The 25,850-nt window shown below is 34.3% G+C and overlaps 1 pseudogene; it reads left to right on the plus strand.

The window, feature by feature from the left end:
* The first annotated feature begins 2,000 nt into the window (after positions 1 to 2,000).
* On the plus strand, positions 2,001 to 24,715 carry LOC120192088 (annotated as a pseudogene).
* The last annotated feature ends 1,135 nt before the right edge of the window (positions 24,716 to 25,850 follow it).

Genomic DNA, 25,850 nt, shown 5'->3' on the forward strand with positions numbered 1-25,850 from the left:
AAGAATGCTCTCTGATCTTGCACATGCACTCTTTGAGGTGCCTATTCTTTACCTTGCATAGCTGAGGAAGGTGAATTGCTACTACCCTCATTATCTCCATCTCCTGCTTCATTTCGGGACTCTTCGTAGTTTGACATCTATTAAGATATAATCACTTAACTATATTACAAAGACATCATACTTATTACATTATCATATCAGAGATTTTTTATATTTCGTTGGCATATACACCTTTTAAAACATAAATTACATTGGATTGAGCCCAAAATCGATTAAACTGTAGCTCTGATACCAAAAAATGTCACACCACGACCCGTACCTGACTCGTATTTAACCTAGATACGAATATGAGGTGTCATATTGACTTTTCTATGCTTTGACTCTTTAAAAATCTGACTAAAATTTGACTTTTTGCCTTCATTTTAGTGACAAAGCCCTCATTAACACGAGTTAATATCAAAATTAATATTATAAAATGAAAAACATATTTAATATACTTACATAAACTCTAATTAGTATAGTTACAAAACAGATTAGAGCATTTGTGATTTAAACATTTGTAGTACATGCCAACAAAATTTCAAAATATCAAAATCACATATTGTTCAAATCGGTCTGATCTGATCTTCTTCAGAGGGTATGTTGTCCTGACCTAGCTTTACTCTGTTGACTTCTTTGAAGTTACGTGTAAAAACACTCACGCGCTAAGTCTTTGACTTAGTGAGGTATAAATGAGCATAATAAAACATTAAAACATTTGTTTAAATATTTCAGGAGAAATATTGAATACGGAAAACAAGATACATTTCATAAAAATAACAAATATTGTTATGCACTATTCAATTCATATTAATTTGTTTAAATAGCCTAACATATATCACTGAGAACTCAAGGTATGTGACTACTTTGAGGTTGTGCATTGTAATTGCAGTCAAAACTGTCGCATAGAATTTGCATCAAAGTGTTACGTATACTATGCACCGAAGTGTCACATAGCTTCTATACCACCCAAAAGCTCAAACTCAATTAAAAAAATTGCAAGAAACAACCAACTTCAAGATTACTCACCTTAGCAATGATGTTCACAGTGGAAATGAATAAGAGAAGATGAAAAGAGTTCTGGGCTTTTCTTTTCCTTTTCTTCTTTTCCTCACATGTTATAATAACATTAAAATAAATTTTAAATTCATTTCATGCCAAAAGACTATTTTTCCCTTCCATACTTCAATCTTTGATAATATATCTTAAATAAAAATTCCAAATCAATCCTTGAACATTTCAATTTATCAAAATCAAACGGCTAAATTTTGAATTCTTACACTTTAGTCATTGACCCTATGTTTGGGGTAATACAATAATGATGATGATGATTGATATATAGTTTTCCTAAGAACCCTCCTAGCCGTAATTGACTAGGCAAAATCAATAATCGGCTCTAACCAATCCTTCTAATCACAATGAGAAGGCAAACCAAAGTGTGAAGATCTCCCTCACAAAGAACTTGAAAGAACTTAATGATGAAGAATGCTTTGAAGGCACAAGGCAATAAACATTTGCAAAAACGAAATATCATTGTATTATTCAAGAAAAGATGTGTTTACAATGGTGGGAGAAGCCTCCTTTATATAGGGTGAGAAGTCCTTGTTGTAACACGACTAATGAATAAAAGATAATGTTTCGAGTCTATCCTAATTCCTAATAAAATAATAATAAACTAATAATGTTTTAACTTGATCTTATTTCCTAATAAAATAATCAATCTAATTCTAAAATATAATGTGTTTAAATTATATTACAAATAATCAATTAAATAATTGAAAATTTGTAATATTTAGAAAATTGATCCTTTAAGGGATTTTAAAGATATTTTTAGGATTATCTCTGGTTGTGTTATTAATTTATCCTGAAGTTGTTTCAACTTGAGTTGTTGAGATCTAAGTAGATGTAGTAGGAATGAGTAATGAATTTCCTTCATTGAATTCTTCAATCTCCATGTGAGCATGAAGTCTATTGCTAATGAAGGCTTGAACCGTAACTTGAAGCTTGTCTTTCAGAAGTTTCAACTTGGCCTGTGTGATTTGACCAAGTGGAAGAGCCAGTCCATCTTCTTTTGTCCTGTGACGTGTCGTGCATGTCTCAAGATTTTCTTGTAAAATTTGTTAGTTTTACATAAAAAAAAACTATAACCATGAATAAATCTAAACAAATGGTTAAGATTGAATTGTTGTTTATTAATGTTATCTTTTTATTTTTCAATTTTATCAAAATAATAATAAAAGTCTAGTTTTAGTTACTATTTAAATTATTCTAATAATTATATTTTTATATAAATTAATAACTTCTACCCCATGTAAGGGAATCTTAACTCATATATACTCTAATCATTCCCCCTAAAAGGGTCTGTCAAGCTTTCGACGTTTGATAGTAGGAATGAGAAACTTTCAGGCAAGGACATATCACTATAGCAAAATGGGTTTTTAGCGGTATTGTTTTAATAAACATCGGTAAATACTCATACTTTAGTTCATTTTTATATAAACCCCGCTAAAGACTCGTACTTTAGTGACATTTTTATATAAACGCCGCTAAATACTGAATTTTAGTGGCATTTTAAGAACAAACGCCGCTAAATACTTGTACTTTAGTGGCATTTTTATATAAACGCCGCTAAATATTGTACTTTAGTTCCGTTTGTATACAAATGCCGCCAAAGACTCATATTTTAGCAGCACTTTTATATAAATGCTGCTAAATAATGTACTTTAGTGGTACTTTTATACAAATGCCGCTAAATACTCGTACTGTAATGACGTTTTTAGAATAAATGCCACAATTTATCAGTACATTAGTGGTTTTTGTATTTACAAACACCACAAGATTACAGTTTCTAAGTCCCGCGCCCCTTTAACCCTTTTTCATTTTTCCCTAAAACCTATTTTTTCAATCCCGCCCTTTGCATCCCCTTCGTCCCAGACAATTTTTTTTTGTTTCATCTTTGAATAGAACCCATGTTTTGTTGTAATGTTAATTTCTTCAGAGAGGGTCCAAGATCCATTTTTTTATGTTTTCGCTTTTACTTAATTGGCTAAAGTTTTAAAAGTATTTTTTTTCAAATTCATTTTCAGGAAATTGAAGAAGCTACTTAGTAATCAAAAGAATGTGATTTGTTCTCAGCCAAACGCTGTTTACACAGGAGATTTTTGGGCTCCAGAGACAAGTTCTCGACAGGGAATTTGGTCATTAAGGTAAGAGCTTGTATGCAACTATAACCCCCTTTTTTAAAAATGAGTTTTTTTTTGTTATAAATAAAGATGAATGATTTTATTCTGTAACTATGCAGGGATAATTTGCAAGTTCCATCGTCACCTTACTTTCCTGCATGTGCACAAGGGCAGGGGGCTGCCTCCGATGGTGCAAGAGAGATTTCAAAGTGTTGTCAGCCAACTTTTTCAATACGTAAGGATTTGGTTTGGTTGTGAATTTTGGCTTTAGCAAAACTAGGTCTTTCTCTTTTCAACTTCTTATGTTGGGTGTTTGTTTCCATTGTTAGAAAATTATTCGCTGTGGTGGAGCCGTTGATGATGATATGGCAAACATTATTGTAGCCCAGCTTCTCTATCTTGATGCTGTTGATCCTAATAAGGTCTCTTCTGTTCCATGTTTTCTTACTTCCTCTCAATCATACACACCTTTGGAGCCAGTATGCATGTTATTTACGATTCGTGTGTGTTTGATCTTGTCAACAGGACATTGTCATGAATATCAATTCCCCTGGAGGGTCAGTTACAGTCGGTAATGTATCTATCTAGTGATAATTATGTATTTATACATTACGTGTGTCAAAACAATTTTTTCTTAAAGTGTGAGATTTTAAAACCCACACTGTTTTTAATTATCTCTTTATGATTAATTTGTAAAAAAAAAAGTGATTTTAAAAAAAAATCTCTCGTTTCGAAAAATTTGGGATTTCCTTTAAAATAGAAAAACGTATGGTTCGAGGAGTCACCACCAATCTTTGATTAGGGTGTGATTGGGCACCCAAAAACATGTTTTTGTCATTTTAATAAAAATACTAATTTTAATTAAAACAACAAATTCGAGGTATGAGTTACCAGAATTTGAGTTCGGGAGTTGGTTACGTGTGTGGAAGGACCCCCACAACGCCCTAAATCGGTACCTAGTCGATTAATTAATGTCTTTACAATGAAATTTACAAATTTGAATTTAATTTAATTTATGATCCCACAAAAAAACAAAATGTGAATTTTAAAATAAAATATAATATTCAAAAGCACTAAAATAGATTAAATTAAAATTACCAAGTCTTTTTAGAAAGTTAAAGAATATTCGATTATTTAAAAATATCGAGACCATATCTTAAATTAAGTTCTAACAATCTTTTCTCGAAAAATTTAAATAACTAAATATTTCCTTTTCTTTTGTTCTCAAATTTTAAGTGACGAATCAACTTTTTTAGGTGTCACTGATGGGATACACGTTTAATTTAAAATCGTCGAAAGCGGCTCTCTAATGAGTTAAGGGAAACCACTCAAAAAACAATTTTAAATTAAAAGGGTATTACCCTTAATCCAATTATGTAATTATAAGTCGAGTTATGCACGTGAAGATAACATACAAATTATGCAAAAAAAAATAATGTCATGCAATTCGCAAATAAATATTCGCATACTTATACATATCAAAACATATCAACATGCAAAATAAATATGAAAACTAATTAAAGAATGTAATCCTAACCATGGACTAAATCAAAATAAATTTAAATTTAAAGACTAATTCTAAAATATAAAGTAATCTAAATATGCTAAAATCAAAAATACAAATTTAATTAAAACTAATAATCATGAATAAAATTTTAACAAACTAGCAAAAAGGCTAATTAATAATATAATTAATCTAAGGACTAAATAACAGTCAGCAACAAAATTCAAGGATCAAAATTTTAAAAAATGATCATAAAAGCTAATAACAAGAACTAAATTCAAACTAACAACATAATTCAAGGACCTAATTTTAATATAATGAAACACTTCAGCATGGTGACCAAATTAACATAAATAAAAAATTAAGCATTAAATTGGAAATATTCAGGAACTTTCATTTATACTTGTAGTACTTGGCAAATTCAACATGAATATGAGAATAATCAACAACAGACAAGTAAAACACACAAATCTATTGAAGGCTCAACGGCGGTCTTGAAAAAAAGAGTATAAACCTTGTCGATTGAAAAATACAAGCCTCCCAGTGAATATATCACGCATGAACCGAAGCTAGTTCCCACGATGCAGTGCCAAGGAGAACCATATGTCGAGTTGAATTCATTGATATGTCGAGAGAAAAAAACGAGACTCCTACTGTATCCATTTCGAATGAAGGAACGTCACCCCTTTTTTATTTGCAAGAATGGTTATTTATCCCCTTCAAAGAAGACATTTTTCCCTTATTAAGAGATTTGAAAATCTTTTCTCATAAAAGAGATATTATTTCCCTTCTTAGATTGATTTGGATCTACTGCACTTTAGGAAATAATAATATTCTTTTCAAAAGATTATTATTCTTGCCATAAAGCTCATATTCTCTTTAAATGAAGTTATCGATCGGTACATGGAAACATCATCGGCATGTGACTAGTCGCTAGGCTTGTAAATGGGTTGTAGGATGTAATGGACTCGAATGAAATTCCAAACTTTAATTTGGATCTTCCATTTTTCAACTTTAAAATTCAATTACATGGTTACTGAACCCACATAAATGTTCGACATTTCTCAAAACCCAACTCTTTTCGCCCAGGCAAGCCACTTGAACTAATTTAATGACCAAATGTTAACGTCTTTAAACTGCCACTCAACCACCTAAAATGGATTTGAGTCATCCAGAAAAAAATAGGATATTACAGCTGCCCCTCTTTGCTCGTTGTTGTGAACACATGAATGTAGCAAAGACAAATAATGACCTTATCTTTTCTGACTTGATTGTCCCTTCATCTCTTTAGTATCATTTTTTCTTCTTTGATCTTTTATTGACTATCACCTCCATTTCTTATGAATTTGAACCTCTTCTCGTTTGATCTACCCGAATCTCACATGTGCATGTCCTTTTAATTGATTGATCCGCATCTCCATACCCAAGAATCTTTTATTCCTCCCATATCTGATGGTCTTACAAAAGACACCTCTGTCAATAACTAGCATGTCTGAGGGTTTATTTAATTGTTTTTTCTCTTTCTCTTTTTATTATTATTTCATTTTTTTATTATTTTTTTTTATTTTAGATGAGAAACTTTGAAAATCGCTTTCTCATTTTCTTACAAATACCATATAAAAGCATCTTGCCCGAAGGTCTTTTAGATGTCCCGAAGGACTTATCATCTTGCTCGACAGACTGACAGATGACCCGAAAGATTTAATCATCATGCTCGAAAGGCTTACTGATGGCCCGAAGGTTTACTAAGTAAGAAACTTTGGAAATCGTTTTCTTATTTTCATTTTCTAAATGAGAAACTTTGAAAATCGCTTTCTCATTTTTCAAATTCATATGAAAACATCCTGTCCGAGGGTCTTATAGATGGCCCGAAGAACTTATCATCTTGCTCGAAAGACTTACAGATGACCCGAAGGATTTAATCATCATTCTTGAAAGACTTACTGATGGCCCGAAGGACTTACTAAGTAAGAAACTTTGGAAATCGTTTTCTTACTTTTCAAAGATTTCATTTTCTTAAAACATTAAATGAGAAACTTTGAAGATCGCTTTCTCATTTTTTCAAATTCGTATGAAAACATCCTGCCCAAAGGTCTTATAGATGGCCCGAAGGACTTATCATCTTGCTCGAAAGACTTACAGATGACCCGAAGGATTTAATCATCATGCTTGAAAGACTTACTGATGGCCTGAAGGACTTATCATATTTAAAAATAATCTACTAAGTAAAAAACTTTGGAAATCGCTTTCTTACTTTTCAAAAATCATTTTTTTGAAAACATTTTTATCTCATTTTTCAAATTCATGTGAAACATCCTGCCCGAAGGTCATATAGATGGCCTGAAGGACTTATCATCTTGCTCAAAAGAGTTACAGATGACCCGAAGGATTTAATCATCATGCTCGAAAGACTTACAGATGGCTCGAAGGGCTTACTAAGTAAGAAACTTTGGAAATCACTTTCTTACTTTTCAAAGATTTCATTTTCTAAAAACGTCACTTTCTCATTTTTTTCAAAATCACTTAATGGTTGGGTAACATGCCCGGTTCACAGTAATACTTCTTCTGTAAATTGGCCCCCTGTGTTCCTCAGGATCTGTCTCTCTAAACATGATTCCCTATATTTGAAGTTTAACTTCTACCTTTCACTTGTCAGGATTTTAACATCATGCATCTTCTCTTTTCACTAGAAGATCTGTAAAAAAAACATGTATTTATGCATGAAACATGAATGCAATTAAATGTATCAGTGTAATGCATTTCCTTTTATGCAAATGATGTTCTCGTGAATGCATAAATGTTGATTCAATCTTCATTTGACTCCAAAGTGGCGAACTTAGTATTCTTCCACTTGAACATTCATTTCCAGGGTTTTCTTTAGATATCAGTAAAGCAACTTATGCTTGTAACTTTACATTCTTCTGAAGATCTACTCGATCATCTTGTAGTCTTTGTTTTCTTCTTTGCCTCTCGTTTTCATTAAAGTCTCAGAAAAATGTTTCATTTCTAGAATTCTTGGTGTGGTCAGAATTATAACCTTGTTGCCCCATTTTTATATGACTATGCCCAAACTTCGCAAAGATCAATAGAAGAGCAGCGTCTATTCTGATTTGACACTTAAAACACTTCACAATGAGGATTTATCCTCATTTTTCATGTCGTAACATCTAATCATATATCAAATAAGGTTTGTTTATACCATATCATGTCGAGAGGTTTAACAACAGCCCATCATTCAACCTTATTTGGTTTCACTAGTTTCTTGCTGTTAAAAATTCCATCGCCCCTTCCGTGGAAAGAAATCTTCACCATTTCTCATTTTTAACCTTGGGGTTGTAGAAGACAACCTTCATCTTGGGTCATGGAAACAACACATGATCGTAACATTGATTCAACACCATATCTACTGGTTCGTAAAACATTTGACAACACATTCATCTTTTACTATGGCTTTTGTCCATATTTTTCAACCAAAGAAACTCGTTGCATATTATTCAGAACTTTTGTATGGTATTACAAGGATACCAAAACTCAGTGGAAATTAAAGTGGGATGTTTTGGCTCGCCAACATTAATGCATGTGAAATCACCAGAATAATGCAACTATGTGATGAACAAAATGATCATATATGGTAAACTCCAATGTCATTGTTTTACCATTTTCATTATGCATACCTTTATGTCTCATTGGAACTATATGTTCAATTCAATGATCATTCCACAAGATTATATGGGCTTTCAAAAAATGTCTCACATTAATATTTCTAACTGAAAAATACCTTTAATAATGCCCTAACATTATTTTATACTGGTACGGGCCTTCACAATGCCCCTACATTTCAAGTTGTAAGGCTGACTCTAAATGTCTGTTTGATTTGGATCTTATGATCCCTGCCAGATCTAGTTTTGGTAATGCCCCAATGTGGGTACTCGTGGCTCTCTTCATACTCAAATTTCTTAACCTTGAATGTTCTCATTCTGGTGACACCAAACAACAGTGTTATCAAATAGCTTGACGGTTTCTCTTCATGTTGTCACAAACACTTAAGAATTTATCAATTCTTCCAACAGAATGTCTTGCATTTTGATATGAGCTTCAAATAAAGTAATCAGTTGCTTCTCGATGGGTTACTGACAACGTCACAAGAAAATGTTACAAGTTTTATTCTCCAGTCCTTCTAATCTATTAGACTATCTGCTTTCAATATTGTGGAATGCTTCATTATTCTGAAATCTCAAGGACTTTTCACATTTGAGATGGTTCTGTTTGAAAATATTTTTCCCATTTCTCTTATGAAAGAATTTTATAAAACATTACCCCTTAATTCATGCTCACAATTCAATCAAATCATAAACATGAGTTCATAGAATATTAAAAGAATCAATAGTTCTTTACTGCTTTCAGAGTTATAGCATTTTGACGAGTGTCAAAATTGATGGGTTGGCTTCCTATTTTCTAAGGTTTCTGCCACCAAAATGTCATTTCTTTCTCTGTCCTTGTGAACATTGTGACATGCCCCTTTTTCTTGGCTTGGTATTTTAATCGGATGTAGACAAAATGACACAACTAGCATAATCAATTACTAGACTTTCTAGAACACTTCTATTTCGGTTCTCTAAAATCTTCCATTTGTTCAAGCTTCTTAGACTCCTCTAAAAAAGGAAGTGCAGAAATATCGATCTAAAAATGAAATTCCTGAGTGCTCGAGTGAAATTGACTATAACATGTGTTTCTTAACTCCCTTAGTTCATCTTTACCGAAACTCCTTATTTATATAAATTTTATTTAATTTGCCAATATTTGGCTAGCTGAATTCAGCTTTATTGTATATATATTATAATCTCCTTTATCGGGCTAGCTGAAGGATGCATCTCATCACAAAGTCTTATACCTGACAGTTACAGTGGAGCAAACACCGAACTACCAAGTATCCAAGCAATGTCATGGTTTGAATACATTCTATTCATAAAGCCAGGGCTTTTGAGTTTCCTCTATAACCAATTGCTTTAGTGGAATAGCTCAACTTTATTGTATATATATTATAATCACCTTTATTGGGCTAGCTGAAGGATTCATCTCATCACAAAGTCTTCGACCTGACAATTGTAGTGGAACAAACACCGAACTGCCAAGTATCTGAGCACTGTCATGGTTTGAATACAATCTATTCATAAAGCCAGGGTTTTTGAGTTTCCTCTATAACCAATTGTTTAGTGGAATAGCTCAGCTTTATTGTATACATATATAATTACATTCTAGGTATATGGATTCAATTTCTTAAGCTTGTCAAGAAAAACCTGTTATAGTCTAGGTGTCGTTGAAAGTCAAAAAATCTCATCTTTAGAGTTCAATTTCCAAGAAACTGACCTAAACTAGATTCACCTACCCGACTATTCCATATGTAAAGATCATGATCATCATTGAACGTCATCGCCAGAAGTATGGTCTAGTCAGTTTTGTAATTTCATACACAAGAGATGTCCCATGTTGTCCACTCCTATGCATACCTGAATACCAAGCCTCTTGTTCATTCCCTTATGAGATAAGAAGGCTATATCAGTCCCTGCAATAGAAGGGTATGGTTTTTGAGTATATTCTAGGGGTAAGGTCCAGGGTCCTTGTTTTATCAGTTTTCAATCTTGTCTCTTTGTCAAAGATCTATAACTCTGATCATTTACAAAGTTTTTAATTCATTTTATATTCAAAGAATTTCAAGTTGTAAATTTGATTCAATGCTCACCATCTTTAAAGTAACATAAATTCATTTAAATATTCTTACAAAAAAACTGAGAAAAGATTAAAAAATTCAAACAAAATGCTGCAAATGGAATAAAGCTTCATGATGGAATGGGATGATTTCTTTCTAATTAGGATGCCTCATTATTCATCTAATGCAGTGACACCTAACTCAAACGGATGCTACATATCGTACTTTGATCCCCCACTCGAGCTCATCATCCACTATTCCACCAATTCTTGTGTCAACGTCCCATTTGCCATAAGCATCTCTATCTCCTTTAACAGTGACCTACAATTCCCCGTAGAATTCCCCAATGCCCCCAAGTGAAATCACAACAATATCTTGATCATAATTGAGGGCAGAAGGATTTGGTTACACCTTCACTAGCCTTGGTGTGAGGTATTGACCTTTAATCAAATGGGGATACATATCTGAAATAGAAGTTTGGAACACCTTCAAAGTATTCTTTGATCATAGGGCTTTCTTTGGACAGCTCGAGCAACCAGATGCTCTTTTTCTTTTACAGTTGTGGGAGCTCTGGACGTGACATTCATTCACCTCATCAATTTTTTCTTTTTGATCGGTTGGGCTTTTGGAAGTAACTTTCAAGTTTCCTTTACTGATTGCATTTTCAATTAACTCCCTAGTTGTTACAAAATCCTTGAAGTCATTCATTGACTTTGCCAACATCAACTCAAAGAAAGGAGCTGAAAGGGAATTATGAAACATATGTGATATTTTTTCTTCAACAAAGGGGGTTGAACTTGTGCTGCCACTCCTCTCCATCTTAGGGCATATTCTTTAAAGCTTTCAGTAGCCTTCATCCTTATTCTTTGAAGATCTTGATGTTTGGGGCTAAGCCTTTAATATATCGATAGTCCCCAGAAAAGCATCAGCTAAATCGACCCATCTTTTGATCTGCTCTTTGTTCAAACAGTTATACCATACTAAAGCTAGCCCAGCAAGACTATCATGGAAGAAATGAATCAGCATATTATCATCATTTAAGTACCCTTCCATCTTCTTACAAAATATCTTTAGATGAATTAGGGGATAATTGGTGCCATAATATTTCTTAAAATTAGGCACCCTAAATTCCTGTGGGATAACCAAATCAGGGGCCAAGCTGAGTTCTCTAGCTTCTAACTCCTTGATAAAGGCATTAACAACCTTCATATCTCTAATGGATTTATTCAACCACTTGAATTTGTCTTTAAATTGCTCATAATTGACGAGGCTCTTCCCTAGGTTAGAGAGGAACGCTCCAGGGTAAATCATTATTTTTGATGTATTAGTCTGATGAGACCGGTATCCTTTATCAGCGATTTTCTCTCTATCAACAGCCTTGGTTGCCAGCACTTGGATCATTTGATTCGATACACCTTGCAGAGAACTCGATGATTGATTCCTCATATCTTGTTATGACCCGACTAGCTGCTCTTATAATTGATCTTGTGATTTCTCATGAAATTACTCCATTGTTTCCATTTGTTTGTTCATAACGATGAGGAGTAGTATGAATGAATGATCTTGGTATTACTGTTACATAACCTTCTATAAGTTATTTTCACATTTTCATAACTAATGCATGTAAAATGCTTAAATAAATTCATGCAATGCAAATGCAAATACTAAATGCAAATGCAAAAGGCGTCATTCCAGAGTGATCATCTTAAAATAATTTTTATTGAACAAAAAGGTTTCGGTAGATCAAACAAACTTTACATATAATGGATATATTTCACTCCTAACTTTTCTTTCTCTTTCAAAAGCCAATTTAACTTCCACTCATGCTCGGGTGTTGAATTGTCAATCTTCTTCAATTTTCTTACAAAGCCAGCTAAATCAACCAGTTTGTGAGCCACATTGCTTGCTTAGTTCATAACTTCTTTCATGATGTTATCATTTTCTTCCACCTTAAGTGTCGATTCTAGGAGATGTAGACACTGTTGTTGAATTTTTCTTGTAAGAAAGTCTTTGTGGTTATGAAGCTCTTGTATAAGTTCTCTATAATCATCTGCAATCCCTATCAATGTCTTGTTCTTATCTCTAATGGCTTCTAGCTCAGCGTCATTCTCCTTCTTTTGGAATTGATATGAAGCTTCCATATTGGTAATGGACCTATTCAACATCTAATTTTCAGCTTGATATCTTCCCAAATCATTAATAAATGTTTTGTGCCTTTTTTCTGCAATCTGTAAATCATAAGAAAACTTCTCAGCTTGACCTTCGTGCACTTTGTAATTCCTTCTCCATTGTTTAACATCATTTTTAAGTTTAGTGACCCATGTTATCCACTCCTCTGGGACATTTCCTATACCAACAAATTTAAAAGTTTGACTGATCCTTTGAAAACCATCCCGCATGGCTTCCATCTCTCTAATTAGTTTATCATTTTCACTCTTTAAATGACAAATTTGAGATTCGTATTTTGGCAAACAATCTACCTCCTTGATGTCCCCACTGATACCCTTACCTTCATACTAACTTGGATATGGAGGTTGTAAAGGTTTCACATAGTGTGGGGCCACTTCTCGGGCTTCTAACAGCTCATCATACAAATCTTTATATGATATTGGGATGGAATCAAAATTAGAGCCACCTCTCAATTTGGATTGAACTGGATTTTTTAGGTTTACTTCCCCCGACGTTGGGAGTAGACTATCAAATACCAACGAGTTTTGATTGCATGTCTTCTTTTCATCTTTCTGAACTTATACAGTTGTCACCATTTCCTTGGTGTCTCCAGACAATTTGTTGATAAGAATGATGATTGTACGTGATTTCTCATATTGGCTAGGATCAACAAGTTCTAAAGTAGTCCATTGCGTATTTGACACCTTGAGATTGTTTTCATTGACCTCTTTCTTTTCTTTTGTAGAAGTCCCTCTTCCTTTGGCCAAAGCATCTATTCTATCCATCATCTTGGACATTTTCTCTTTCATATCTCTTATCTCTTTGTGCACGGGTCTCCACTATTCTCGAAGCTTTCTCATGATGCCATTTCTTGACTGTGTTATAGTCTGTTTGATCACAAAACCCTTTGTCTGTCATGAAAACCTTTTACTATGATGACCACTCACAAATCAACACCTTTTGATTATGTCATGATCTTGCAATGCAAACAAAGAGAAAAACAATATAAAAACAAGTTAGTACAAATAAGATAACAAAATGACAAAAAACAACAATAGCAAAATAAATAAATTAATAAGCTAATGAAAAATAAGAATGTGAATGCAAATGCAAATGCACAATGTGTTAAATCCAAAAGTGTCCACTATAGAACAACCTTCATTTAGACAAGAAGATTTCATTATGATCAGCCTTCTTATTAGTCAATCACTTGTGAATTAACACCTTTGGATGACAAGAAGATGCAAATACAATAACATAAAAATAAAATAGACACAGACCAAAAATGGGTTAGTGCACATAAGATAAACAACATGATAATAAGTATTGTAAAATCAAATACTACCTACCCTCACATGCTGGCTACCCAATCATGCTTTAGTAGATCCTACCCAATATGATATCTACCCCTATGCTTTGTTTGAACATTAAAAACCTAACCTCATGTTATCTAGTTCGCATGCTTATTCGAGAAAAGTAAACCTAACTACAGGATTTCTAGTTCGCAAACATTTATTCCAAAAGCAAAATTAAATGATGCAAAAAGCTTTTCTTTGTGTACCCTCCCCACGGGAATCTTAAGATTTGGGTTAGGCTCGACCTAAGTTCAGGCTCTATGTTCACTATATGTTGGGTCCGATTCTAAAGTAATAGGTTCTCGAATTGTCCTTGTCGGTGCCCCCTTGGGCTATCAAACCCTTAATCTTGGCCCATTATAGGCTTTTGGGGATCGAGTTCAATTCGAGGGAACACGTCTCCTTATGTCCATGCGGAGGTGAATACCATCACAATGACTATGAGGCGTGAGCTCCAGGAGGGATCCACTATCCCATGCGGAGGTGAAAACCACACGAGGGAGTAGTTTTTCACTCCTACTTAAATAGGACAGAACAAGGTTTTAGATCATGTTATGATAATGCAACTATGCACAGTGTGTGAGGAAAAGCGAAAAACGCACAATCAGACAAAAATCAATTCCCAATTCCTTTTTAAAACATACAAGTAATCTGAAAACATTAGCAAACAAGTAATTACAACTATTTATTGGTTAATCAAATTATAAACAAAAACATTTAAAACCAAATAAGGGATCAAAAACCAAATTAGAATGAATTTATAACTTTAATTTGTAAAGACAATTAATTAATCGATTATCGGCCTGACTCTATAAAAAAAAGTCCCCAGCGGAGTCGCCTAGCTGTCGAAATGATTTTTTCTTAAAGTGTGAGATTTTAAAAACCACACCATTTTTAATTATCTCTTTATGATTAATTTTTAAAAAAATAAATGTGATTTTAAAAATCTCTCGTTTCGAAATTTTGGGATTTCCTTTAAAATAGAAAAGCATATGGTTCGAGGAGTCACCACCAATCTTTGATTAGGGTGTGATTGGGCACCCAAAAACATGTTTTTTTTTCATTTTAATAAAAATATTAATTTTAATTAAAACAACAAATTCGAGGTCTGCGTTACCAAAATTCGTGTTCGGGAGTCGGTTACGTGTGGGGAAGGATTAGCACCCCATAACGCCCTAAATCGGTACTTAGTCGATTAATTAATGTATTTGCAATGAAATTTACAAATTCGAATTTAATTTAATTTATGATCCCACAAAATAACAAAATTTGAATTTTAAAATGAAATATAATATTCAAAAGCACCAAAATAGATTAAATTAAAATTACCAACTCTTTTTAGAAAAATAAAGAATATTTGATTATTTAAAAATATCGAGACCAGATCTTAGATAAGTTCTAACAATCTTTTCTCAAAAAATTTAAATAACCAAATATTTACTTTTCTTTCGTTCCCAAATTTTAAGTGATGAATCAATTTTTTTAGGTGTCACTAATGGGATACACGTTTAATTTAAAATCGTCGAAAGCGGCTCTCTAATGAGTTAAGAGAAGTCACTCAAATAATTTTAAATTAAAAGGGTATTACCCTTAATCCAATTATGTAATTATAAGTCGAGTTATGTACGTGAGGATAACATACAAATTGCGCAAAAAAATAATAATGTCATGCAATTCGCAAATAAATCATTCGCATACTTATACATATCAAAACATATCAACATGCAAAATAAATATGACAACTAATTAAAGAACGTAATCCTAACCATGGACTAAATCAAAATAAATTTAAATTTAAAAATTGATTCTAAAAAATAAAGTAATCTAAATATGCTAAAATCAAAAATACAAATTTAATTAAAACTAATAATCATGAATAAAATTTTAACAAACTAACTAGCAAAAAGGTTAATTAATAATATAATTAATCTAAGGACTAAATAAAAGTCAGCAAAAAATTCAAGGATCAAAATTAAAAAAAGATCATACAAGCTAATAACAAGAACTAAATTTAAACTAACAGCATAATTCAAGGACCTAAATTTAATATAATGAAACACTTCAGCATGGTGACCAAATTAGTACAAATAAAAAATTAAGCATTAAATTAGAAAGAGAAAATAACCTCAGTGACCAAAAATCACATATAATATACGATTTTAACCAACTTTTTCCGGATTTGCCAAAATGACCAATAAAATCGCAATGCGATCGCTAATTCGCAACGCGATCTCCATTATGGCAAATCAGTTTTCAGATTCGCAACGCGGTTATGACTATCGCAATTCGATTTTACAATTTCGCGTTGCGATTTTCCCAATTCGCAATGCGAATAAGTAAATCGCAATGCGAATTTGGAAAATCGCAATGCGATACTGACTATCGCAACGCGATAATACAAAATCGCAACGCGATACTGACTTTCGCAAAGCGATACTGACTTTCGCAACGCGATTCTGACTTTCGCAACGAGATTCTGAAAATCGCAATCATCTTCAAAATCCCAATCACAACCGGCTTCACCTTTTGGGACTGTTAACTTAGGTGATTTTTAAATGCAAACGTTGTATTATGTGTATTTTATGTGTGCACTTTTAACATTTTCAGTTAGGCATGTATTAGTAACTTGAGTTTGAACATTGCTATGATATGTTCAGTTGTTATCACTTATTAGACATTCATTTGACTATCGCAACGGGGAAATTGCAACGCAAAAATGACTATCGCAACGCGAAAATGGCTATCGCAACGCGAAAATGGCTATCGCAACGCGAAAATGGCTATCGCAATGAGAAAATCGCAAAGCGAAATGAAAATCGCATTGCGATTTTCTCGTTGCGATAGCCATTTTTGCGTTGCGATTCTCTCGTTGCGATAGTCAGTTTCGTGTTGCGATAGTCTGTTTTACCTTCAACATAATGCAGATTGAAAATCAACAAATCAACTATTACATTTCAATCAATTAAACAAGCACAAATAATTATGTGCACATCAATTAACAAATCAACATTTACAAATCAGTTTTTACAAATCAATTAACAATCAAAAAATAATAATTCTTATTTCCTCATCATTATTGAATCATGAATCAACTTTTGCACCCGTACATCCATTTCACGCAGCTCACTTAAGGATTAACCTGTAGAAACCAAGCATTTGCTCAAACAACTTCCTACATCTAAAACCTACAAACAGCAAATTATTGAATTCTAGGTACTTAACCAAACATTTTCAAACCAAAAGGAGTATATATGTTAACAAAACTTGCATTTGACTTACCAATTAACAATGGATACTTTCATAACACGGATGCAGGTAGGCAGCGTCTCGAATATATTGCTCTAGCCATATAATGCCAAAACCACAAGCCTACTGCAGCTCTATCTCTATCGGTGGGAGGTAGAAACTTTGTGCTTCCCGTCGTCAAACGCGCCAAGCACAAGCATACGAGAGGACCACAATCCCCTCTGGCTCCCGGCGATTATTGTGGCGCGGTCTCGTCTCTGACAACTGTGACATTAAACTTCTTTGGCTTCTTGTGTCCAGAATGAGTCCAATAATTAATCCCATCCAAATTTAGCCAAATGAGAGCTCCATCCCTTGATAATATCTCTCAATCAGACAGTGATATGTAATTTATCATGCTGTCATATACTATTATCTTCAGGGATAGGAGCTGAAGTTGGACGAGAAGCCAATGACGACGTTCCAAAACAGGGATAAACACCTACAATCATAAGTAATAATTCATTTATTTGCGCACTTATTTATGAACACCTTTAAAAAATTTAAAAAATAAACACTAACCTTATCGACCTCCCACCATGCAGGATAAAGTTTAGCTTGTCCATTGCCCAACGAAAATGATTCTTCAAGTGAACTGAGTGAAAAGCCGCTGGCATTATTGTATATCACGAATTTTTTTTATTTTTCTTAAGCTTCCTTATTATTAGAAGACGTGACACCCACGCATCGATATGATGTTTTACAAAAAAAGACATATATTAGTGAATTACATTAATTTTTAAAAAAATTAATCAAAATCATATATAAGACAAATATAAGACTTACCTCCCCATCGAAATAGCCATTGTCTTCAACCCCTAATAACACACCCCACCAAGACCGATTAAGCAACAAACATCTCATCGTTGAGTTTGCTTATGTCAGTGTAACACCCTTGGCTCCGCTCATGTAGATAAAAATCAATTGCGGTCTTAGCCCAAAGGGTATTATCCATAATTGTTTCCGGTAGTTGTCTCCTCTCCACTTCAGATACCAGAAGGGTACTAGCCGGTAACTCATACGAGAGCCAACTCTCATCCATCATGTCCGGCAACGGTGGGGGTTTCTCAATAATTCGATATATTACCCCATATGAATCGGGCTCTGGAATGGCGGGAGGGACCTCTTCAACGATGACAGTGGCCTCTTGAACGGTGGGGGGGACTCTTGAGGGATGATAGGGGCCTCTTGAACGATTGGAGGGGACTCTTGAGGGATGAAAGGTGAGTCGGGCTTCTTTTTCGGAGTCTTCGCACCATTGGGGTGAACGAGACTAATAGCACATGCACGCCATCTGATGCTGAACTCCGTCGTGCAGGAAAACCCGTAAAGCATCCACCTTATCGGGCCGCTAAAAAAATTAATACATAAATCAGTAAATAAACAGACATGATATTAAACAAAGACAAATATGTTCAAACTTGCATTGTATTCACCCAAGTCATTATTCTATCATAGTTCACAAATGCATCAGATAGCATTCCAGAAGTAAGCACTTATATAAACATTTAAAAGGACAACATATATAAACATTCCAGAAGAAGAATAGTTTACTTTCGCAACACGAAACTTACTTTCGCAACGCGAAAATGACTATCACAACGCGGAAATGGCTATCGCAACGCGGAAATGGCTATCGCAATGCGAAATGAAAATCGCAACGACAAAATCGCAATGCGAAATGAAAATCGCAACGACAAAATCGCAACGCGAAACACAAATCGCATTGCGATTTTGTCGTTGCGATTTTCATTTCGCATTGCAATTTTGTCGTTGCGATTTTCATTTCGCATTGCGATAGTCATTTTCGTGTTGCGAAAGTAAACTATTCTTCTTCTGCAAATTGAAACTTGAATGGATTGCATTACTTCAACCAAAAGACAAAAACAGAACCAAAAACAAATACTAACAGCAACCGAATGAATTTATTAAGCAATCTAAGTGAAATGGTTAATCTAAGTGAAATTACGAGTAAATTTATCATCAAGTTAAATATGAAAAATCTTAAACTTACCTCGTTGCGTAGAGTATGAACCTCATTCTGTAACGATGCTACCATCTCACGTAGAGCGGCTACCTTACCGCGTAAAGTAGACACCTCAACATGCCATGCACCATCGTCTTTGCGTAAAGTACCGACCTCCTCACGCAAGGCATTGACCTCAACACGTAACTCCCCTAACTCATCCCGTGGGGTGGAGGTGGAGAACAGGAGATAAACGTCGTGGCAACTTTTCCGGTCACCTATCTTGCGGTGATGGTGGAGAGAGGCTCGATGATGTGACAGAATAGGTGATGGTTGTCGTTGTGGAGTGTATAGTCGGTCGATCAGGTGATGGCTCTGGGTGAGGTGATAGCTCTGGGTGAGGTGATGGCTCCCGAAGTGGAGGCTGCTCATCATCCGTGCCATCAAAAAACGCTTACTAGCTTGCCACCAATCATGGCAAGCTCAGCTTCTGTGGGTGTCAGCCTCTGTAATGGAGTGTTGCCTCCTACAATATAAAAGCTCAACAAAGTTAAACGGTACTAGTAATAACTTGTTTATAAACATATGGTATATTTATGTTACTTACATTATTTATTGTCGTATACCGTAGTAATCTTCCCATTGCAAGGTCCGTTTCCTCTTCCAGGAAATAGCCCTGGGAATATCATTTGAAGTTTTTATTGCATATGTCTTCATGGCGGGAAAGGCCTCAATATCCAAATCTACAAACAATATAAAAAAAATTAGTAATTGTTAATAATTACTTATAAATTTGGAAACATTATAAAAATTCTTACCTTAAAGGCCCAAATAAAGCCTGTCAAAGTGTATTTGGAACCATCGCTATGCAAACTTTTTCAATCATCCAAGGCACGATAACTTATTCCATGTAGCTTTCCATAAATACGAGCCCCACGGAAACAGGTTCCATGCATTTAGGTCTTCTACCAATTTGATTAGATCATTCGGAATAGGTTGTATGGCCTCTCTGCCTAAAAAGCCGGCATGCAAAAGTATTAGAAGGCATACTCAGACAACATCGACGTCATCCATCCGAGTAAAACCATCTTTCTTATTCAATAATCTTGTCAGGTCTTCCACGTGTAGATTCGGCCTCTCCAGCTCAGGAAAAACCCGGGATAACCATGATGGCGGGTAATATGTATGTACCGACCTACATCATCGTGTCCGAAGCATAGAGCGGTGATTAAGCAAAACTCCTCCCGCCCAAAACACGTATACGCCAGTGGAAAATCAAACCATATCTCTTCATCACGACGTTGTATAGTATCTGGTAGATCGCTAGTTATGGTTGAAGAAACAGGTGTGTCACATCGCATCTCCACCGGATGTTGTACTTTCAGCCATGGCCCGAAGCAGTATCCTCAAACATTTTTCTTTGTGCAGGTGAAAGCTTCGACGTAATTGTTTTGGCCAGGCTGACTTTATTTCTTAAGGTCAATTGAGCCGAATAAAAGTTCTACAAAACAATAAACATACTAAGTTAGATATACCAAAAATTACACTATGAAGATATACCAAAACAATATAACATAAAGAGTAGTAGTTTATTCTTCAAGCTTAAATTTGCAACACTGTGAATTTCTTATTTGTCTTTGTTTTTTTGTTGAAGTAATGCAATTCATTCAAGTTTCAATTTACAGAAGAAGAATAGTTTCTGAAAATGAAAATCGCAACACGAAAATGACAATCGCAACGCGAATTTGACTATCACAGCGAGAGAATAAAATCGCGTTGCGATTTTGTCGTTGCGATTTCATTTCGCGTTGCGATTCTCGGTTGATTTATAAGCAATCTAAGTAAAATGGTTAATCTATTATGAAATTACCAGTAACTTATCATCAATTTCAATATGAAAACCTAATAATAATGCAAAATTTCAAAAAGAAAATAATTAAAAAAACTAACCCTCGGTGGTTGATTTGGTTGATTTTCCATTTCTGATTGTGAGGGTGGCTCTAAGAGATGGAGATAGATGGATTTCACCGGAGATGGGGACGGATTTCGTCGGAGATGGGTGAGAGAGTGAGAGATGGAGATGGGACTGAGTTGTGATTTTAGGTTTTAGGTTATGAGTTGCGATTACGAGATATATTGTGGACGGTTCAGTGTTCCAATATATTAATATTCGTGTTTGGAATTTGAAAATAAAATACGCTTTGCGATACTAATGGCACTTTGAAAATCGCATTGCGATTATGTATTATCTCGTTGCGAAAGTCAGTATCGTGTTGCGAAAGTAAGTATCGCGTTGCGAAAGTCAGTATCGCGTTGCGATTTTGTATTATCGCGTTGCGATAGTCAGTATCGCGTTGCGATTTTTCCAAATTCGCATTGCGATTTACTTATTCGCATTGCGAATTGGGAAAATCGCAATGCGAAATTGGAAAATCGCATTGCGATAGTCATAATCGCGTTGCGAATCTGGAAACTGATTTGCGATAATGGAGATCGCGTTGCGAATTAGCGATCGCATTGCGATTTTGTTGGTCATTTTGGCAAATCTGGAAAAAGTTGGTTAAAATCGTATATTATATGGGATTTTTGGTCACTGAGGTTATTTTCGCAATTAGAAATATGACATAAACTTTCATCTATACTTGTAGTACTTGGCAAATGCAACATGAATATGAGAAGAATCAACAACAGACAAGTAAAACACACAAATCTGTTGAAGGCTCACAAATCTGTTGAAGGCTCAACGGCGGTCTTGAAAAGAAGAGTATAAACCTTGTCGATTGAAAAATACAAGCCTCCCAGTGAATGCATCACGCATGAACCGAAGCTAGTTCCCACGATGCAGTGCCAAGTAGAACCGTATGTCGAGTCGAATTCATTGATATGTCGAGAGAAAAAACAAGACTCCTATTATATCCCTTTCGAATGAAGGAACGTCGCCCCTTTTTTATTTGAATGAATGGCTATTTATCCCCTTCAAAGAAGACATTTTTTCCCTTATTAAGAGATTTGAAAATCTCTTCTCATAAAAGAGATATTATTTCCCTACTTAGATTGATTTGGATCTACTGTACTTTAGGAAATAATAATATTTTTTCAAAAGATTATTATTCTTGCCATAAAGCTCATATTCTCTTTAAATGAAACTCATCGATCGGTACATGGAAACATCATCGGCAAGTGACTAGTCGCGAGACTTATAAATGGGTTGAAGGATGTAATGGGCTCGAATGAAATTCCAGACATTAATTTGGATCTTCCATTTTTCAGCTTTAAAATTCAATTACATGGTTATTGAACCCACATAAATGTTCGACATTTCTCAAAACCCAACTCTTTTCGCCCAGGCAAGCCACTTGAACTAATTTAACTACCAAGTGTGAACGTCTTTAAACTGCTACTCAACCACCTTCAATGGATTTGAGTCGTCCAGAAAAAATTAGGGTATTACATGGTGGTTTGAAATACCAATCTACGGACAATTTTCATTGATTTGCCTAACTTGTGTGGTTTTGAATCCCCCCTCGTCCTTTAGGTATGGCTATATTTGACACCATTAGGCATATCCGAACTTGATGTCTCAACTCTGTGTGTTGGACTTGCGGCTAGGTATAAATTGATTGATGTAAATTATTTATGCTGACAGTCCAATTATATTTTCAAATATCGAATATGGAACATCAGATAACAATAGTTTTGCAGCTATGCCAGCTTGCTTGGTCTATTAACAGGGATAATTTAACTTCAAAACTTATGGGTTTTTGTTCATTCTAACAGATGTTGCATCCTTGATGAGTATATTCTTAATATATGCATTTTTCTTTTGACTAAATGGGCCATAATACTTCAATTTATTTGAGATCGAGGAGGTCTAGTGATAGGACTTGTTTTATTTTATTTCTCATGTTCCCCAGCTTGTTGCTTGACCTTTGTATTTGTACATTCTGTTTGGCGTCCCAACTTGTTCCTAGAATCTTGATGACAAAATAATTACACAATCCATCGACTGTCAAAAGAATCTTATGCTCTTTATTTAATATTTACCCAGATGCTTGGAAGCTTAGAATTGGGTTATAGCTTCACCTATGTTAACCATATGACAAACTAAAGTTTCTAATGCAAGACCGCAAGACCATGAGATTGGCTTTTGGAAATTTGTAAACCTTTTATCGTGAAATGCATTTCTGAAAATGAAGATGTTTATGGATGCTCCTGAGAATAAGATTTTCTATTTTCATGGGGATCCAGTTGTTTTCTTTTAGTAATGGAGATGTTTTATTTTTCCATGAACAGCATGGGAGCCTTTCTGCTTAGTGGAGGAACTGAAGGTATAGCGAGTGCTTGTGTTTCGTACCATTCATAGCTTTGTTGTTTGATGTAATTTCCCCCGGTCTACTTAATGCACTTATCCCTTTGTTTTCTTCGAAACTCAAGGAAAACGATACAGTTTACCTATTCAAGGATAATGATACATCAACCTCTTGGTGGAGCTCAAGGAGGTCAAACTGATATCGACATTCAGGTATGGGTTTTTCTCTGCAAACTTCATATGTTCTTTAATTTTTTTGTGCTTCTGCCTTCCCTAGTTGATGCAGGGGGATCCGAGACAGATGATGCTGAGCTGTCAGATTGCACGCTGATGGCGCTGAGATACCATGAGTTGGCAGATCAGCGCAAAGGCGGGAATTGATTGTGACATGTTCCTCATTGGGGTCGTTTTGAGTATGTTTCAGTCTTTTGGCCATAACTTTGGCTACAGGTGTCAGAATCGCGCATAAGACCCCAATCCGGAAAGCTCTTTTCGACGCGCACGCTCTCCACATGAGCTATGCTCCATGTGGCCTTTTTTTCAACCTCAAATTCTGCCGTTTTCCCCTCCGAATCACTAGATTTAGTTATTTTTTACTATTTATGGTAATATTTCGATTGTTAATTAGGAAGTCAATTTAAATCCGATTTAGGCCGGATTTTTGGGAGATTGCTTATTTTATTTCGAATTTCAATTTAGAGTGATTTTCGGGATTTTGCTATTTTTGGCAAAATTCGAATAAAGACGATTTTTTTTGCTATAACAGTCCGGCTTGTGGACTGCTTTTTGCATTGTTTGATTTTATAATATTTTATTAAACCCTAGAGACTTTTTTTTCTCTGGTTTTTTTGGGCGAATTTTCTCTTGTGAATCGTCTGTCGGAACTAGCCTACAGGATAATCACTTTTCTGTCTGGCGTCACTAGTCCGTAACCCTGTGTTTGAATAAAATAAAATCGTATATCCAGTCATCTTTTCTTTTTAAATTATATGTATATGCAGCCTACTATTCTTTTTTAATATATATAAAATATTTTTTTCCCTTTGAATGGTTTTAGTATTGTGAAAAAGCGTTAATCACCGTTTAACATGTTGATTGAATTTTGGAGCTTGATCTGTATGTTTATTCTTTTGTTTCATTGATGAATTGAACATCTGAACTTATGAACACAGTTTAGTAGTATAATAATGGATCGGTGATTATAAAAAAGGTTTGTGAACATCTAAACAAAAGGTTTGGGTGTTATTATTGTAGGAATGCTTACTTTCTCTATAATATTAGCAATTAACATTAGAAATTAAATTTGATAATTCAGAAATATGAAATGGATAAGAGTTTGATGGATTTGTCAAGGGAAAGCGACGAATATCGAAATGGAGTCGAAACTGAAGCAAGGGAAGCATAGAGAGAAGCAGCACATCAGAAAAAATGTGAAAACTTTCAAAATCAACTTCAAGCTATGATGCAGATCATACGACAAAATCAACCTCAGAGTCCATCATCTTAAGTTTTATTATTGTTTATTCTAGTTAACAATGTTGAATTATATTATATTTTACGTTAATGTAAACTTTGATTTATTATTATGGATTTCAAGTTTGTTGTTATGGATTTCAAGTTTGTTGTTATGGATGTCAAGTTTATTGGATAATGCTCCAAGTTAAAATTTTAAATTTGGGTAACAAAAGAGTAGTAAACAACATTTGAAAAATTAGTTTTAATTCACGGCGTTTGTATAAAAAAAAACCACTAAATACATAGTCAATACCGATGTTTTTAAAAACGTCACTAAACTTCTAGATCTTTTGTGGCGTTTATACAGAAACATCACTATAGACATAGTCGATAGCGGTGTTTTACATTTACAAACGCCACTATATGACATAATATTTAGTAGCATTTTTGGGAACAAACACCACTAGATGTCAGAACATATAGCGGCGTTTTTGGGACAAAACACCACAAAAGAAAAGAAAAATAGGGTGGTTGTAAAAAACGCCACTAAAAATATAACCTTTAGCGGTGGTTTGTTTTTATACCATAAAGGTTTTTAGCGGCGCTTAAAATCGCCGCTAAAAACATGTTTTGCTAGTGTACAAGTATAGAAAGACATAAAATTTTATATCGAATAAATTTTTAAATTTTAAGAGATGATGAATTTATATAATCTTAGTAAGGACGAAAATATATTATTAACAAAAAAATACAAAAATGTTATTTAAATTTTTTAAGAATCGATTATCTTTGTCCGCCCAATCTGTACTTTTAAGTAGGTTTGAATTATATCAAATAAATTCATCACTTTGCATTTTTTATTTGTTATTATTATTAGAT

This window comes from Hibiscus syriacus, unplaced genomic scaffold, assembly GCF_006381635.1.
Source record: "Hibiscus syriacus cultivar Baekdansim isolate YM2019G1 unplaced genomic scaffold, ASM638163v2 tig00116971_pilon, whole genome shotgun sequence".
Classification (NCBI taxonomy): Eukaryota; Viridiplantae; Streptophyta; class Magnoliopsida; order Malvales; family Malvaceae; genus Hibiscus; species Hibiscus syriacus.